Source organism: Colobus angolensis, unplaced genomic scaffold, assembly GCF_000951035.1.
Source record: "Colobus angolensis palliatus isolate OR3802 unplaced genomic scaffold, Cang.pa_1.0 Scaffold531, whole genome shotgun sequence".
In the NCBI taxonomy this organism is placed as follows: domain Eukaryota; kingdom Metazoa; phylum Chordata; class Mammalia; order Primates; family Cercopithecidae; genus Colobus; species Colobus angolensis.
In genome coordinates, this window is record NW_012118833.1 from 623,362 (window position 1) to 640,177 (window position 16,816).

At 52.9% G+C, this 16,816-nt stretch overlaps 1 protein-coding gene across 2 annotated transcripts in view; it reads right to left on the reverse strand.

Moving 5' to 3' along the window:
* The window catches only part of GNAO1 (guanine nucleotide binding protein (G protein), alpha activating activity polypeptide O), a 166,821-nt gene that overhangs the window by 29,716 nt on the left and 120,289 nt on the right, over positions 1-16,816 (reverse strand). The gene's annotated exons all lie outside the window — the stretch shown is intronic.

Genomic DNA, 16,816 nt, shown 5'->3' on the forward strand with positions numbered 1-16,816 from the left:
GGATAGGTAATGAGCTTGGAGCGCTCTCCTCCTCTGCCTCCTCCCTTCCTCCTTGTCTGAGTGGGTGTAGCTGAATTTGCTTAAGGTGCACAAGTGTAGGCTGAGCCTTCTTGAAATTACAGAAAAAGTACTGCATAATTAACAGGATTCTTCCCCTTCCCTTCATCCTGGATATCAAAGTAGGGTCACCTGTTTGCAAAGACTACAATCACATGCATGTAACCTCACAACCAGGAGTGTGGTAGTCTCTGAAGACAAGAAGGCTCCTGGAGACATCCCAGGACTGCACTGTCACTGCCACCTTGCACACGGGAGTAGTACTTAGTGTACAAAGGATTTGGTGGACACACTCTGTCCTCAGAACCTCCCCCACCTCAGGAGCGAGTGGCAGGAGCTGTGTCATTGGGCCTTTCACCCCTCCTCTGCCCACACCCGTTGTCCTGTGCCTCTTCAGCTCCTCCTGCTAAAGGCACAGTATATTTCCTGTCTGCTTGATGTTGAGTATGGCACAGGACTCGCCACGGTCCACAGAATGGTGCAGGAGTGGCACTGTGCCAGCTCGAGAGGCCATTTTTCTGCTGGTCCTCATGGGCCCTGCCATCGCCATGAGGCTCTGTCATCCATCCTGGGAAGAGGACCTGGGGAGCTGGTGGCCTGGGGGTGGGATACGGGACAGAGTAGAGCCTGCCCTGGGTCTCTGATCTGCAGCAGAACTAAGTGGCTGGGTTTAGGAGAGGCTTGTTAGACGGCATTGCTGTGGCACAGCTAATACAGTATTACCATCCCCACTTCACAGTGGGGAAATTGAGGGCCACAGAGAGGAAGACACTCACTTCACAACCCGATGGTGAGTGGCAGGGCTGGGACTCAAGATGAGGTGCCTTTGGACTCCAGGCCCACCCTCTGTGATCACACCCCTCTGTGCCGAGAGCACCCTGGATGGCCGACAGTGCCTGGTAGAGGGGTCTAGACCACAGCTGAACTGGCCTTGCCCAGGAAGACCTGTACTCCGTCGGAGGCAGCCACAGCCTTTAGTGTCCAACTCGGAGTAGGTGAGAGCAGAGCAGGTGCTGCCCCGGGCCACCCTCCTGCCTCTGCCCATGGAGCTCACTGCCTTGGGGATATAGCTGGCTGCACAGTTTGGGAGTCGGTGCCCAGTACAGACAGGAATGGGCAAATACCCCAGCTTCCCTGCCCTCCCAGGGAGGCAATTCTGAGACAAGCTACACAGTCAGACAGGATCCCACAGGATGGAGCCCCAGCTGCCAACGTGGCAGGCCACCTGTCAGTTCCCCTTCATGGCTTCCCTCCCTTCCTGTGTGGCTTCCCCACTGCCTCGGTGCTTCCTGAAATGACCTCCCAAATAAACTCCTTGTCTCACCCAAATCCTTGTCTCAGGGAAGCTTCTAGAGGAACCTAAACCTCTAGATGCTGTCTTGAGGACAGCAAACCCCTGTCTCAGCCCCGGCACCAGACATACCCTGTCTTCTTGCTCTTCACATGTCTCTGTGGCTGACAGGACTTTGCTCAGACCACTCTCCTAACCAAAGTGCGAGCTGACCACCACCTGAGCGGCCCCTCTGTCCCTGGCTGAATCCTAGCAGGCCCTGAGAACATCCCTGCCTAGTGACCACTGCCTGCCCGGGGCACCATGCTTCAGGGTGTGCACCAGCTGAGTGGCACTGCGAGATGTCCCAGCAACAGGGAGAGGCATGGCTGGGAGCACAGGGCTGGGCCAGGAGTGTGCTGGACCCTGAGTCCTGTGGAGCCCAGGCCAGCTTCCAGTCCATACCAGGCCCTGGGAACCAGGTATGAGATGCCAAGGCAAGGAAGAAGGTCGATGAGTGGAGGAGGTGGCTGGTAGGCATGTGACCATGCTGGGCCACCTGTAGTCTTTCCCTGAGATTTTTCAAACGGGGAAGCTTAGGAGGATGTGGCCCTAGAGCCACTAGTATCACTGAGACCAGTGTCCCCCAACCCATGGAGAAGCCTCTCAGAATAAAGCTACCAGAAAGAAGCAGGGAAGTGTCATGGTATTTAGGTCCCCAAGGCTGGATCCCCTGACCCTTCATGTGACCTGGCCTGTGAGCCCCGTCCCGTTAGTTTCTGCCACTCACACTCACAGAGACCCTGACTATTACCAGGCCCGAGACAAGATGCTCAGCACTGGAGGAGGTGGAGGCAGGGAGCTGGGGGCCCTCCTCCAGCTGCCTTACCCCTGGTTTCAGCCTGCATGAGTCCTGGAGCCAAGAAGAGACACCGAGACCCCACTGGGGTCTGGGAGTGGCATACACCAGGCCTACCATCTCCTCGATTTCACAGGCTCTCCAGAATTGGGATATTTTATTCATGTGTGCATTATTATTATTGATTTGAGATGGAGTTTTGCTCTTGTTGCCCAGGCTGGAGTGCAGTGGCATGATCTCGGCTCACTGCAACCTCTGCCTCCCGGGTTCAAGAGATTCTCCTGGCTTAGCCTCCCAAGTAACTGGGATTACAGGCATGTGCCACCACGCCCAGCTAATTTTGTATTTTTAGTAGAGACGGGGTTTCTTCATGTTGGTCAGGCTGGTCTCGAACTCCTGACCTCAGGTGATCCACCCACCTTGGCCTCCCAAAGTGTTAGGATTACAGGCGTGTACCACAGTGCCCGGCTGCATGCAGTATTATTATTAGACAATTATTCTGCCGCAAACCCCTTCAACTCCCAACCCTCTGATTAGGCCAGAGGAGAGAGACTGATTGCCCAGCCCATGGCACGTGGCTCTAGAAGTGAGTGGGAGGTACTGAAAGTCTGCAGGCATCCTTGGGGATGGGAGAGACACAAAGAAAATGAGGTCAGCATCTGGGAGTTTTGTGGCCAACAAAAGGTCTACACAGAAGTGTGAGGCCAAGGCTCTTCCAGAATTGAGCTGTCTAGCTAAGGTGCCATTTACATGTCAGAGCCTGTCCACTGCAGAAGGGCGGTGAGAAAGTTCTGGCAGCTGTGCCCCCTCCCATTGCCTGTCCTGGGAAGGAAGCTACAATGGTGCAGAGGCTGGAAGGCCAAGTCCCCATGCTGACCTGACCCAGCTCCCAAAGGTCAGTATCCCCAACACCCCAGTCCTTAGGGTCCAACTTTGCCCTCACTGGGCATGAAGATAGTCCAAGCCCCCTTGGCAGCAATGACCTGGAAAGCCAGCCCTGGGGCCTGGGCTTTAGGTGCCCCAGGCGGGCAGGGATGACTCAGGGCAGCAATAGGTGGGTGAGAAGGGGCGGCGCCTCCACCTGGGGCTAAAAACAGTGCAAGGACTATGAGTCAGGGACCTGCAGCGATCCTGCTCCTCGCGCCTGGCTGACCTCGGGCAATCTTGGGGTACTTTCCCATCTGAGGAATGCGGGTGGTGGACCTGGCAAGAGTTTTCCAAACTTCCTTTTTTGGGCCCCACCTTCACAGTTTCTGCAGATCTGTGGAGCACCTGAGTCAGAACAAGTCAGGACCCGAGAGCAGGGTAGGGGACGCCTATGTGGCAAGACCTTCCCTGGACCTGAGGATCACATGCTAACGTGGGGGCCCCAGAGCCACAACAGGCTTTGCAGGAGGACACTCAAGAGGGTGCAATTTACAAACCGAGGCCACAAACCTACTGTGCTCCCACGTTTGAGCTTCCATGTGTGGCCTGGAATTTAATGGGTCCCACTGCAGTAGGATGCATTCTACAGCTTGGGGACATCTGGGATAGATGATTTCCTGGGATTCTCCAGCAGACAGCCCAGGGGTCTAGGCCTTCCCGTTGTGGGCTGGGAGGGGTCCTGTGCTGGCAGCAACACCCCCTGGCCCCCCGCCCTTTCTGCTTTCTCCTGTCTTCCATATTGGCTCAACTCCTCAAACTCAAAGACCGGGAGACTTGCTTGATTTCACTGCACCTTCCTATGCCCAGTGCCCTGCGGTTCCTCTTTTAAATCTGCTTTCAGCTGTCTGCTCCTCCCCATCTCCTCCCCTACTTCTGAGTCCAGGCCTCCATGGTTCCCTCCCAAGGGCTCCCTGCCTCGGTCCTTCTCCTCTTCAGCCTGTTCCTCACACAGCAGGAGACCATTAGTTTCCTCTTAATGTAAATTCTCCCCTTCTCCTTTACAAAAAGAATCCAGAAATTTTTAGTTGGGCACACTGATATCCAACTAGAAGGCTGATTTTTTCTTTTTTTTTTTTTTTTTGCTTACAGCTAGTTGTGACCATGTGACAAATTCTGCACAATGACAGGTAAGCTGAAGTGAAGTAAGGCCTCAGGAAAGGTTGTTTTAAAGGTAAGGGGCACCCTTTTTCTCTCATTCCCTCTTTCCTAATGCTTGGAACTTGGATGTGATGGCTGGAGCTCTAGCAGATAAATGGGATCATGAAGACAAGGTCAACACCCTAGGGATAGTGGAACAGTGATCCAAAAATAGCCTAGGTCAAGGACCAGACTCCATACTATCTGAAGTCATCCGCACACTATCTTCAGTGTGTATTTTCTTAATACTTAAATTCAACTTCTGTCTTATTTAAGGCATAATTTCCAGAGTCTCTGGTATTCAGTTAAACTTAATCCTAATGGGTATAGCTCTTCCTCTCAACAGCTGCCCATCATTCCTGCATTCCAGACTCCTTGGGGCCTACGAAGCCCCTGCCTGCTCTCTGTCCTGACATCCTCCCACTTTCCCCCTCTCATGGGGCTCCAGTCACACAGCCTTACTCCTGTTCCCCAAATAAGCTGGCAATCCCACCTCAAGGTGCTCCATCTGCCCAGATCACTCTGGTCTCCGTCCCACCCTATCTCAAATGTCACCTCCTCAGGGAAGCCCACCTCCCTGCTCCCACAGTGCACAACACACCGTGGTACAGCTGGTGCTGTATGTGCCGGGTATTCAGGGCAGGCATCGTTTCCTGATTTCTCATGGTACTGGGCCTCACACAGTGCCTGGTAGAGAGCTGGTGCTTAGCCACATTTCCAGGATGTATGGATCCTTGGCATTTTAATATGAGGCCTGGCCCCAGTTTCTCTTGTCAGTTTGTATCTCATTTAGTGATTATGGCAGGTGGGTATCCCGCTTAGGTGAGGCAGCTTGCTAAAGATCACACCGCCAGTAAGGAGAGCCTGGACTCAAAGTCAGCCTCCTCTATGTGCCACAGCCAGCAGCTCTGGACTTGACATCTCAGACAAGACCTGGCCGCCTGAGACCCGAGCTGAGAACTAACTGGCACCTAACCTAGCCCCCAAGCAGACAGGAGGGAGATGCATAGGATGGAAGGGCCAGGCCTGAGGGGAAGGAGGGGCTTTGCCAGCACAAAGGAGGGTGGCGGGCTTCACAAGCAATTACTAGAGCCAGGGGAGGCCCTGCTCCTTTGTCTGCCTGCTTTTAGGGATCTGGGGGACGGGGCTCACACTGAGCCTGAATTTCCTATCCAAGGCTCCTCCTGGGCCTATGGGGTGTGTGTGTGGGGGTATTTTCTAGCACCGTTCTCTCTGCTACGGCCCCATCACACTGCTGTTTCTTGCTGGTCAGAGCATGCCTGGGTGCCCAGGCCATATGACACATGACAAAACACACGCATGTCCTCTGGGCAGACTCACCAGGTGCTGTAGTCTGATTGTTTATGTCCCCCTAAGATTCTTATGCTGAAATCCTAACCCCCAAGATGCTGGCATTTGGAGATGGGGTCGCTGGGAGGTGATTAGGTCTTAAAGGTGGAGCTCTCACGAAGCAGGTTAGTGCCCTTATAAGAGAGGCCCCAGAGGCCCACACCCCTTCCACCACGTGAGGACACAGCAAGAAGGGGCTGTCCACGAGAAAGTAGCCCCCACCTGACGCTGATCTGCCAGCACCTTCATCTTGAACTTCCCAGCTTCCAGAATTGTGAGAAATAAATTTCTGTTATTTATAAGCCACCCAGCATGTGGTATTCTGCTATAGTAGCCTGAATGGATGAAGATCCCAGGTCTGGCCTGTGAGCGTTTATGCAGGGCAGACTGCTAGAGCTGACTTCTTTAGAAAACTCACTGTGTGCTCCCGCCCCAGCAGTGCTGCAGGAGAGACAGCAATGACTGCTTCCAGGTGGTAGTGAAGGCCTGCCTGCTCCTCTCTGCCCAGCCCTGCTCTGCCGGGCAGCTGCCCTCTCCGCCTCTGTGGCTTTTTTCTCTTGTTTTCTGGCAGAAGAACCCTAGTTCCCAGAAGGGAAGCACCCTTCTCCAACCCAGTCTGAGCGGTTTGTGTTGAGCTGAATCTCCCCTGATTCTAGGGGTAGACACATGCTCTAGGCTTGGACAACCCATCTCACTGGCCTGTGAACAGTCTGGGTTAGGCAAAGAATCCCTATTTGTCAAATTAGACTAACAATCAGTCTCCAGTACCAGCCAGCCCCAGGACACTTGTGGCAACTATTAGGAAAGAGAGGCTCTCAAAGGGAGGGCCCCTCTGAGTGTGCAGCCATCAGTGAGGAAAGCAGAGCTGAGAGGGAGGCACCTGAGTCAGGAGAACATGTCAATGCCTGGATCCAGCTGTGCCTGTGGCCACAGAGACCTCTGGGCTTTCTAGTTACTTGAGTCAATCAACCCCCTGCTTTGAAAAATCCAGTGGAGGATATGTTGTTTGTTTGTTTGGTTTATTTTTGCACTTGTACCCCACATAGTCCTATTTAATCTGCCAAGGCTAATGTGGGGCCTACCTCCTGCAGGAAGACCCCTCCCATTCCTGCAGCACCACTGGCTTTCCCGGCATCTGAATCCGATCCTCTCTTACTATCTGACCACACCCCATGCACAGTGCCCACATGCCGTGTGGTGTTTCCTGTGGGGGCGGCCCCTCTCTCTCCCATGGGACTGGCAAGGCACTAGCTGTGTTGTGAGCACCGGCCACAGGCTGCACACTAAAGGCAGTCTGGGGGATTCAGTAGCAGGCCGTCCTGTAAGGAGTTCATGGATATGCGTGTCTGCCTGAGGCATGAAGGAGCGGGCCCCTCTTCCCACCACTGTCCCCGTGGGTCTGAGGCCCAGCTACAGAGAGGAGGGGAGGGGCTCTCTGCTGTGTGTGAGGAAAAACCTGACTGCGTTTCCTCAGGTGTGCAGGTGCAGGTGGGATGGGTTTTGCAGTCATTAAGGGCCCAGAATGCCCCCACCTCATCATTCTGCGCCTGCTAGAATCCACCATGGAATCCAACATCTGACTTTCCTGCCACCCCACACCTTTTGAGGAACCTCCTCTGCTCACTCCCTCCTTGGACTTTTAGTCTTGTTCCATGCAGTCTTCTGGGGGCTTCAGACTGCAAATTCAGGAGCCACCCAGACCTGAGCTCCAGCTTTAGCTTCCAGCTTGAGCAAGGGGTATCACCTTTCTGAGGCTCAGTGTTCTCACCTGCAAAATGGGGATGACAGCACCATCATTTTCTTTGCAAGACTGTTGTGTGAACAAACGGAGGGAAGTGAGCACAGGGATGGCCCTGAGGGGTGGGCTGCGCTGGTGCCCACCCAGTGGATGAGTATACATGGCTCCACCTCATGGATGAGTATACATGGCTCCACCTCATGGGCTGCCCAGGGCTGCCACATAGAGATAAGAGCAACCTGCCCACCCTCATGATGATCGGGGGCACGGGAGGAGGATGGGACTCTTCTTTAGGGCATGGCTGGGGCTGCGCATTTCTGAGCATTAATAGTAAGTGAGATGCCATTCTTGTGGGTTTAGGATCAGGAGGCCAGGGCAGGTTGTCATTTCTCAAGGCCACCTACAGGACACTTTTCCACATCAGTGATTTAAAGACAGCAAGAACATATTTTTTCATAGTAACCAGTACAGTCTTTCCGGTTAAATGATATCTCATTCTTAATGCTGACAAATAAATGGCTCGAAGCTGCCATGGTGGAGGTGAGGCATTTTGGGGGAACCTCGAGGCTCTGGAGAACCCCCTATGTAAACTTTGCACTGCACCTGTGAGCAGCTGGAGAAAGGGGTGGGCAGGGAGAGGAAGAGGCCTGTGGAGACAGGGCCCAGGGGACATTCCAGCATTGAGACAGGGTGGGGAAGTTGGTAGAGGTGTCCCCCAGAAGTGGGTGGCTTTGGGCTGCTGCTGGGGAGCAAGATGCCCGGGAGGTGGTGGGGTAGTGACGCTCCGGAACTGGCAGTACACAGGGGGTCCCTTATCCTGGCACACAGGCCCTGTGTCCTGCCACGAGGATATGTGCTGCTGGCGGCTGGTCACAAGTGTGCTGGGGAAGTAGTATCCCGGTGACAATCAGTATAACAGCCCATGGTGCCCAGGAGGGAGGGATGCTGCTTCCAGAAAGCTCTCTCCAGTCAGCCAGCTGGTCCCCGGAGATAGAACCCATGCTCCGAGGAGGGGTGTAGGCTCCCAGAGCCCAGTCAGGGCCCTGATCCCTGTGCACCCAGCTCCTACCCACCAGGACATAGACAGTCCCCCTGCACCAGCTTCTACTGCCATAGCACCTCCTTCCCTGCTTCTCAGAGATGTAGCAGATGCCTGTCTGTCCTGTGCTACACCCCAGGGGTGGTGATAGTGACCAAGAGAACCTTAGCGACAAGGATAGAAGACTACATTCTCCACTCACACGTCAGATACTGCAGTGACTTGGAAAAGCCCAGATATATTCTTTGTGTGAAACCGGGATGGCAAACTGCACTTCTAACACTTGAGTCTTCAAAACCCTTCCCTTCTCTTCATGGCAATGTAAGCTTTTCAGCAAATATCAGTGGCAAAGAGGCTTGGAGCTAAAGCCTAATAAAAGGCCTCTTCTCTCTCAAGGGATGAGGTGCCAAGGATATGATGAGGAAATGAACAGGGATTTTCATTGTGTGACCCAAGTTCAAATCCTGGCTTCTGCATCTTTTTAGCCCTGTGACCTTGAACAGAACACTTAACCTCTGAGCCTCTGTTCTCTCACTACTTCCCACTGCACAGGGCTGTTTGTGCAGATAAAACGGGCTGAGGATGTGACACAGCTTTGCAACATGAAAGAAGCCTGCAAATGTTAGTTATTATAAGCAAAGATGAAATGCCTCAGACACAAACAACAAGCTGACACAAAATAAGCCCGCTTTGTACAAGACTTTCTAGGCAAGCATGATAATCTTGATAACAATAATCATAGTAATTATTATAATAACCCCTTCCATTTGAGGAGCTGCTTTGGATCACTCAGAGCTTTCCTCCATCTCTAATCTTTTAGGCCAAGTGAAGTGTGAGTCTGCAGACATGCACGCGCGCACGCACACACATACACACACACACACACAAACCCAGTCCTCCAGTTGCACGGAAAAAGCCTCCATCTGGCCCCACCCTGCCCCACGTACTGTAGTTGTCCCTGTACCCACCAGGGGGCAGGAGTGCACAGGCCAACGGGAGAGGGAGCAGTGAGCTAGACCCGCCGAGCCAGAGACCAGGTATTGCAGGGCCGGGCCCGGCGGCCATCGCTGCCTTCCTTGGGCTGCCGACTTGCTCTTCAATGGGAAGGGGCAGAGAGACCTCAGCCGCTGGTGGCCCAGCCTGGCCACTACAATTCCAGCTGGCAGAGAATTCTGGGTACTTAGTAACTAGCGATCCCACCCAGGCCTGCACATCTGAGGAAATACCGTCACATTCTCTCCGGCACAGGAGAGAGCGCCCTGCCCCTCCCTCTCTGCAGCTGGGTCTCAGAATAGTGGGGAGCACTCCCTTCCGGGGCGGGGGTCTGGTTTCCTGGCCCTGGGCTGGCAGATGCCTCTCTGCCTGTGACTCTCAGTGGAAGTGGTACCAAATCGCCACCCCGGGGGCACGTTAGACATTTGTGATGAGTCTTTGGTAGTGGCAACAACTGGGGTGCTGCAGGCATTTGGCAGCTGTGGCTCTTTCCTCGCTTGGGCTTAGGAGTCTGAGCAAGGCCTGCACCTACAGAACGTTGTCAGCTCACAGGGTCTCTCGAGGAGGAAGGGGACCTCATGGACCCATCATTGCTTTAGGGAAGGGAACCTTCCTGGTTCCCTGAAAAGATCCTGCAGCAGAACCAAGGATTCAGTACCATCTCTAATCTTGCTTTCCTTTTACAGTTAGGATGATGATCCTCCCACTCTCTTCTTTCAAATCCATCCATCATCCCGTCTCCCGCCAGCCAGCCACACATCCTGTACCACCTACCCAGGATACCTACCTATCAAACCTTGTGCACCTACCCATCTACTCATCAGCCACCCTAGTTCATCCATCCACTCACATCCCTCCCAATCCACCACCATCCCCTCCACTCTTCCCTGGCATCTATCTATCCCTTAGTTACTCATCCACTCCTGTTTGATCCAACTCGCCTCCCATCCAGTCATTCTCTCCTTGATCCACTCATCCATTCACCCATCTACTATGTATCCATTTACACCTGCTAGGTGGCAGACACTCAGTAGGGTCTGGGCTTTAAGGACTTTCACATTCAACATAAAGGGAATCTCCCCAGCCCTGTAGTTGGTGCCTTGAACACAACAGGGTGGAGGGAAAGCAGCCCCTGTGGCTTTCCCTGCCTCTGTCCCATGGTCCCCTCGGTGTCAGGGGTCTGTGGCTGTGTTAAGGAAGGCTTTCCTGAAGTCTCCACCTGCGTTGAGAAATCCTGGGTTCCCCAGGATTTGTCCTAAGCCCTTCCGAGAACCTTCCCTCCCTGGACCCAGGCTGCCTCCTGTGGAGGTAAAGAAGGCTTGGGTTTTTTGATCCTAACTTTCTTTCCTTTTCAGCCTCAGAACTCAGGGATCTTCCAATGACTGAGAAGCAGGTTTTTCCTAGACAGAAGCTGCTTACTATGTTCCTTCCAGAACCAGGGGCCAGGGGGTGGGAAGGCGACTGTGGCCCAAATCCTCTGAGGCCCTGTCACTGGTTCCCGCACACTTGAAAGTTTTCACCCAGAAACCACTTGTCAGCTGCTGGTGCAGTTTCCCATCCCTGGCCCTGGGCCCAGTTAAGCAGAAGCCAGGGCTAGACCTAGGAATCTTCCTTCCCCACAGACCGGAGGACATCTCCGTGTGAAGCCCAGGGCTGAGTGCTGGCAACAGAACTGCCAGGCCTGGACCCTGCCGTGCCCATGCCTGCAGTCCACTAGGGACATCAGATCCATCAGCGCCAGCTAGAGAGGGGGGAGGCCACCCCAAGGAGGCAGGGTCTGGGCCTCAGGAGGAACAGCTTTGTGGATGGTGGCATGACGGGCTGTGTCTGCGAGACATGGGTCTTCCCGGGGGCTCCTCGAGAGGTGAGGAGGGAATTAAAGAGAGGTAAGGTGAGACTCAGGCAACACTGAGGGCCTTGACGGGCAACAGTGGGTCCTGGAGGCACCAGATGCCCTGGCAGCCATCAGCAGGGCCTGAGGACAGCAGTAGGGCTGTGCAGCCCTATAACGTTAAACTTACGACAGCCACCCTGTGGGCACACAGATGGCTCAGGGGCTCGAGCACAGACAGCCTCTTGGCCAGGTTGCTGGTCATGCCTATGAGGGGGTGCCCTGCCCTGGTGGACAGGCCAGTGTCCATCCTGGGGCAGCCCTGATGGGGGGGAAACATTTCCTCATACAGCCTGGCAGAGGAAATGCCAGGCCTTTCATGTGTTGGGGCCTGGGACATTCACATTTTCTGTGTGGCCTGGGCTTCTGGCCTCTTCCTGCAGGACCAGGGGGGTTGTCAGTCCTGCCAACATCTGTGTAGAGTGGGCATGGGGGCCCTAGAGGAGCTAGTGGAGGCCTGGCAGGGCATGGCGGGGAGAGGAAATGCAGGATGGAGGCCCTGCTCATGTTTTTTTTTTTTCTGAGTCAGAGTCTCACTCTGTTGTCCAGGCTGGAGTGCAGTGGTGTGATCTTTGGCCCACTGCAACCTCTGCCTCCCGGGTTCAAGCAATTCTCCTGCCTCAGCCTCCCGAGTAGCTGGGATTACAGGTGCCTGCCACCAATGCCCGGCTAATTTTTGTATTTTTAGTAGAGATGGGGTTTCTCCATGTTGGCCAGGCTGGTCTCGAACTCCTGACCTCGTGATCTGTCTGCTTCAGCCTCCCAAAGTGCTGAGATTACAGGTGTGAGCCACTGTGCCTGGCCCCTGCTCACTTTCATCAGCAACAGAAGCCTGTCCTGGGCCCCCAGGGGCAGGGGTGTTTTTATGTCAGCAAGGCTTCTGACCACCAGGAAAGGGGTGGGGACGCCGTCTGTCCAAAGCTTCAACCACTGCCCTTCTGGGACAGCCTTAAGTGGTGCCTCTTTCTCTTGGTGCCCTTCTCCCCTTGGCGGGTCCAGAACCCCGTTCTACACCTCCTGGGTATCTCTCCTGGGTGGGGGCTCTCTGGATAGCCGCACCATCAAGCAGGCACTATCCTGTCCCAAACAAGCTTTAAGGTGAATGAGACAGAAATTTCCAAATCTATGATGCCCTAACCCTCCACCTCCTTTCCCCTGAGCCCAATGTTCTAAGATAGGAAAAAAGAACTAAATTGGATAGATGAAATTTCTAAGAAATGAACAAGGGCAGAATGAAATTACCCACACAGAGCTCATTCAAAGAGAAGAAAAATGATAATGGCCAACCTCATCTCTTCAGAACACGAAGTGACGATGGTGAATAGTTTAATTACAGCCGCCTCGGCTGTGAGACATTAGCAACACAGCCATGGAAGAGAAAAGATGGAGGCTGCAGCACAACACACAAGGTGCAGGGTGGGAATGGGCAAGTCCTGAAGTTGACAGGGTTGGCCAACTGGTGCCTCTCCCCAGGCTGGTTCATCCCTCTTGCCTCCTTGTCCCTTCCCCAGGGACACTGGCTCCTGTGCCGTTCATCGGAGTGGCCAGATACTGTTTTGTTAGAAAAGGTGCAGATCATGTTGCTTCCAGGATCTCAGAGCTTTGGGCTTCAGGTCTCTGCCTCTGACTGGCTTTGGGACCCTGGGCAAGTCTTTTCTCCTCCTGGGGTCTTAGTGTCCCCAGTGCATAAGGAAGGGATTGGCTAGATCAGTGGTTCTCAAAGGGTGGTCAGTGGACCTCGAGGGGTCTCTCAGATCCTTTCAGGGGGGTCCATGAAATCAAAACTATTTTTGTTTTGTTTTTTTTTTTGAGACAGAGTCTCGCTCTGTCACCCAGGCTGGAGGGCAGTGGCCGGATCTCAGCTCACTGCAAGCTCCGCCTCCCGGGTTTATGCCATTCTCCTGCCTCAGCCTCCTAAGTAGCTGGGACTACAGGCGCCTGCCACCTTGCCTGGCTAGTTTTTTGTATTTTTTAGTAGAGACAGGGTTTCACCGTGTTAGCCAGGATGGTCTCCATCTCCTGACTTCGTGATCCGCCCGTCTCGGCCTCCCACAGTGCTGGGATTACAGGCTTGAGCCACCGCACCCAGCCCAAAACTATTTTCATAACAAAACTAAGATGTCACTTGCCTTCCTAACAGTGTTAACATTTGCATGGATGGTGCAAAAGTAGCAGCAGCAGATACAATTGTGGTCCCCTTAGCCAGAAGCCAGGCGCCGGCACTGGACTTGGCGCCGGACTGCAGAGCTGCCATTGCACCCTCTATGACCTAGAAAGCAAATGCTGGCTGGACTGAAGAACGTCGTTGGTGAAGGAGTAAAAATTACGACTTGAAAAAAATTCCACTCTTGAGTACATGTCTTACAATTCTGTGTGATGATGACATGGGAAGTAGGCACAAAACCCATGCTGCAAATGTAAGGGTGGTGGCTGTATTGGGGAAAGGCTGAGTTGCAAGCTGGACTTGCCCCTTCCTTCATGGGACACTGCTTTTCCTGAGAGGCCAGCAATGGGATTTCAGACTGGGGTCTCTGGCAGAAGTTCTCCCAAAAATGAACCAGTGAGGCACGATTTCAAAGAAAATCACTGACGCATTTGTGACCAAAATTATAAAATTCTGGCTTTCAAGTGAAAACCCAGAATTGTGGAAGACTCGTGTTTACCATTGTAAACTTGATAACTTCCCAATACCTAAAGCTTTTCTCAAAGATCAGTGTCGATATTAACAAATGTGAGTTTTTGGTGTAAGACGCTGAAATGTGTCAACATTCATATCTGTGTAACTCATGAACCAATATTTTCCAAATGACCAAAATGATGTTAAAAATCATTCATGGTAAGAGATCCATTCAAAGTGCAAGGTAGGCCAGTGAATTTTAACGTAACAGAACAGGGAAGGGTCATTGACCAGCACAGGCAACACAGTGAGACTCCATCTCTACAAAAAATTAGAAAAAATTAGCCAGGCGTGGTGGCCACCTGGGAGTGGTGTGTACCTGTAGCCCCAGCTACTGGGGAAGTTGAAGTGGGAGAATTGCTTGAGCCCAGAGGTTGAGGCTGGAGTGAGCTGTCATTGTGCCACTGCACTCCAGCCTGGGTGAGACAGATCCTGTCTCAAAAAAAGTAATAAAAGAAGGGTCATTGATAACACTTTCAGATTCCACATTGCAACTCTCCTTTAAGAAACTACCATTTGCCAAGTTCTGGGAGTTTCAAAGAATAATTATCTGAAAAGGCCAGTAAAATACTCCTTCCCTGTTCGTGTGGGGCCAAATTTTTCTTCAAGCAAAACAACACATCACAACAGAGAGACAGCAGAGACACATGTGAGAACCGAGCCATTTTCTATCAGGCCGGACATGAAAGAGATTTGCAAAAATGTAAAACGATGACATTCTCCTTATTAAAATATTTTTGAAAAATACAGTACTTTTCCATAACAATTTTGTTTATATTAATGTGTAATGGACTTATTATAGTTATTTTCAAACAAATATATATTTTAAATTTTTCTTAATTTTAATTTTTAATATAATAAAAATTGATAGATATAACCTACATAAACAAAATGCTTACTGGGGTCCTTGATAATTTTTAGGAGTATAAACCAAAATGTTTAAGAGCTGCTGGACAAGAGCATTCTTTCCCAAACATCATACTCTAATATGTTCACAAGTTCTGCCAAAGTCCTGCATCAGCTAATGGGCAATACCTATTGTTTTTCCTTGACACATCTTTTTACCCTATAAACATCATATCCCTATGATAAGTGAAGAATTTGAATAAAGTATTTTAAATAGAAAATACCCATAAGAATAACTATAATGAGAGCAGAATAGGATTCTAAATTCTCTGGATCCCTTGCCTGTTGAAGGCTCTGGGCTTGAGGCCTTGCTCTCTGTTGACCTAGGAGATAGGTTCAGAGGTGTTATGAGGGTCCAAGCACCAGCCTGAGACTTTCTTTTTTGAGGTTCTCAGACAAGCTGAGAGAGAAGAAGGAACCACTTTTCAACTCGGTGAGCCCATGCTATTAAATGTGTGAGCCTTGTCCCACTGAGCCATCTCATCTCACAGAGCAGTGGCATGCGTCCCACTTGGAAGGCCCTGGGCAGCACATCCCAGGGTTGGATGGCAAGGCCTCCACCTGTGGAGGTGTGGCTCATTCTCAGGAGACCTTCTCATGGGTGGGAGTGGGGCTTTCGGCTACAGCCACCACCTTAGGAAGGAAATCCAGAATTATGAGTCTTTGCAGAAAGTCAGTGCTGGCAGGAAGGTTGTCAGGGTTGGGGTTGAGGAAGGACCTCTGGGTTCAGGGGTCAGGGCTGGCTGAGCCGACCAGTCCAGAGAGATACAGCAGGATACAGCAAGCCCAGGCCGTGGCCGCTTCAGTGTTTGCTGCGAGCCTTGAGGCTCAGGTAGACAGACATACAACCACACATGCACTCAGGGGCCTGGTGTCAAGGAGGGACCCCAAGAGATCATGACAGTAGCCAGTGTCTAGCGAGCACTTACCAGGAGCCTTACTCCATTTGATGGAGTATTATCATTTCCCCCATTTTATACTCAGACAAACTGAAGATCGGATGAGTTATGAGACTTGCCGATGGTCCCTCAGCCAGTAGGTGGTAGAGCTGGGATTGAATGCCAGCCGCCTGACTCCGGAGCCCACATCGCCAGCCCTGTGCAGCCCTGCTTCCCTGTGATTTAGTGGCCTCGTCTTCTGAGAGGAAATGGAGGCCCGGGAGTAGGAGGTGGGGCCATCAGTAAGCCAGGGGCAGAGCTGGCCCAGAGCCTGGCAGCCCTGTCTCCCCGAGGGCAGGGTGAGGGAAGGCTGGCCCCTGGGACCTCTCCAGCTGCTATTACCTGCTCTCCTCAGCTCCCAGAGGGCTTGGCTGGTGCCCACCCGGGGGAACTGGCGTTACCGTGTTGATGCTGGTAGTGTTTACACGTGGCAGGTGGGATGGCGACAGGTGTAAAAACAAGGGTGACAAATACTCCTATCAACTAAAACACAGGTGAGGCAGAGTGGCGCCCATGGCCATGCAGCAGCTGAGCCAGGCAGGGAGGTCCCAGCGGGCTGTGCTGGGTGGGGCAGGAGGTGGACAGCACAGTGGAGCCAGGGCTGGATGCCAGCTTCTCTGACTCCCAGAGTCTGGCTCCTGGGGTACAGGGGGTCAGGGGTTGAGCCAAGCGTCCGGGTACTCATCTGCCAGGCTATGTTAGCAGGGAGGGAGGAGGGAGAGGATGTGTCCCTCAGGTTCTCAGTTCAGCACTGGGCCAGGTGGGTGGCCTGCTCCAGCCAAGGCACCATCACCCCGACAGCTTTCTCTGAGGTCTGGGATCAGGGTGCATGGCCTTTACTTAGCCCTGCCATCCTCATCTTCCCTGCCAGACTGGGTGACTCTAGGCATGGGCTCAGGCCCAGGTGGGGAAGGGTGTCAACTCTGCCGTCTGCTGGGAGAGAGCTGCACAGGGCTCGCTAGGTGAGAGGTCAGCCCTGCAGCTCCTAACCCAGTGGGGCAGGGGAACCGGCTCAGGTTGGCACTCACTCTCTG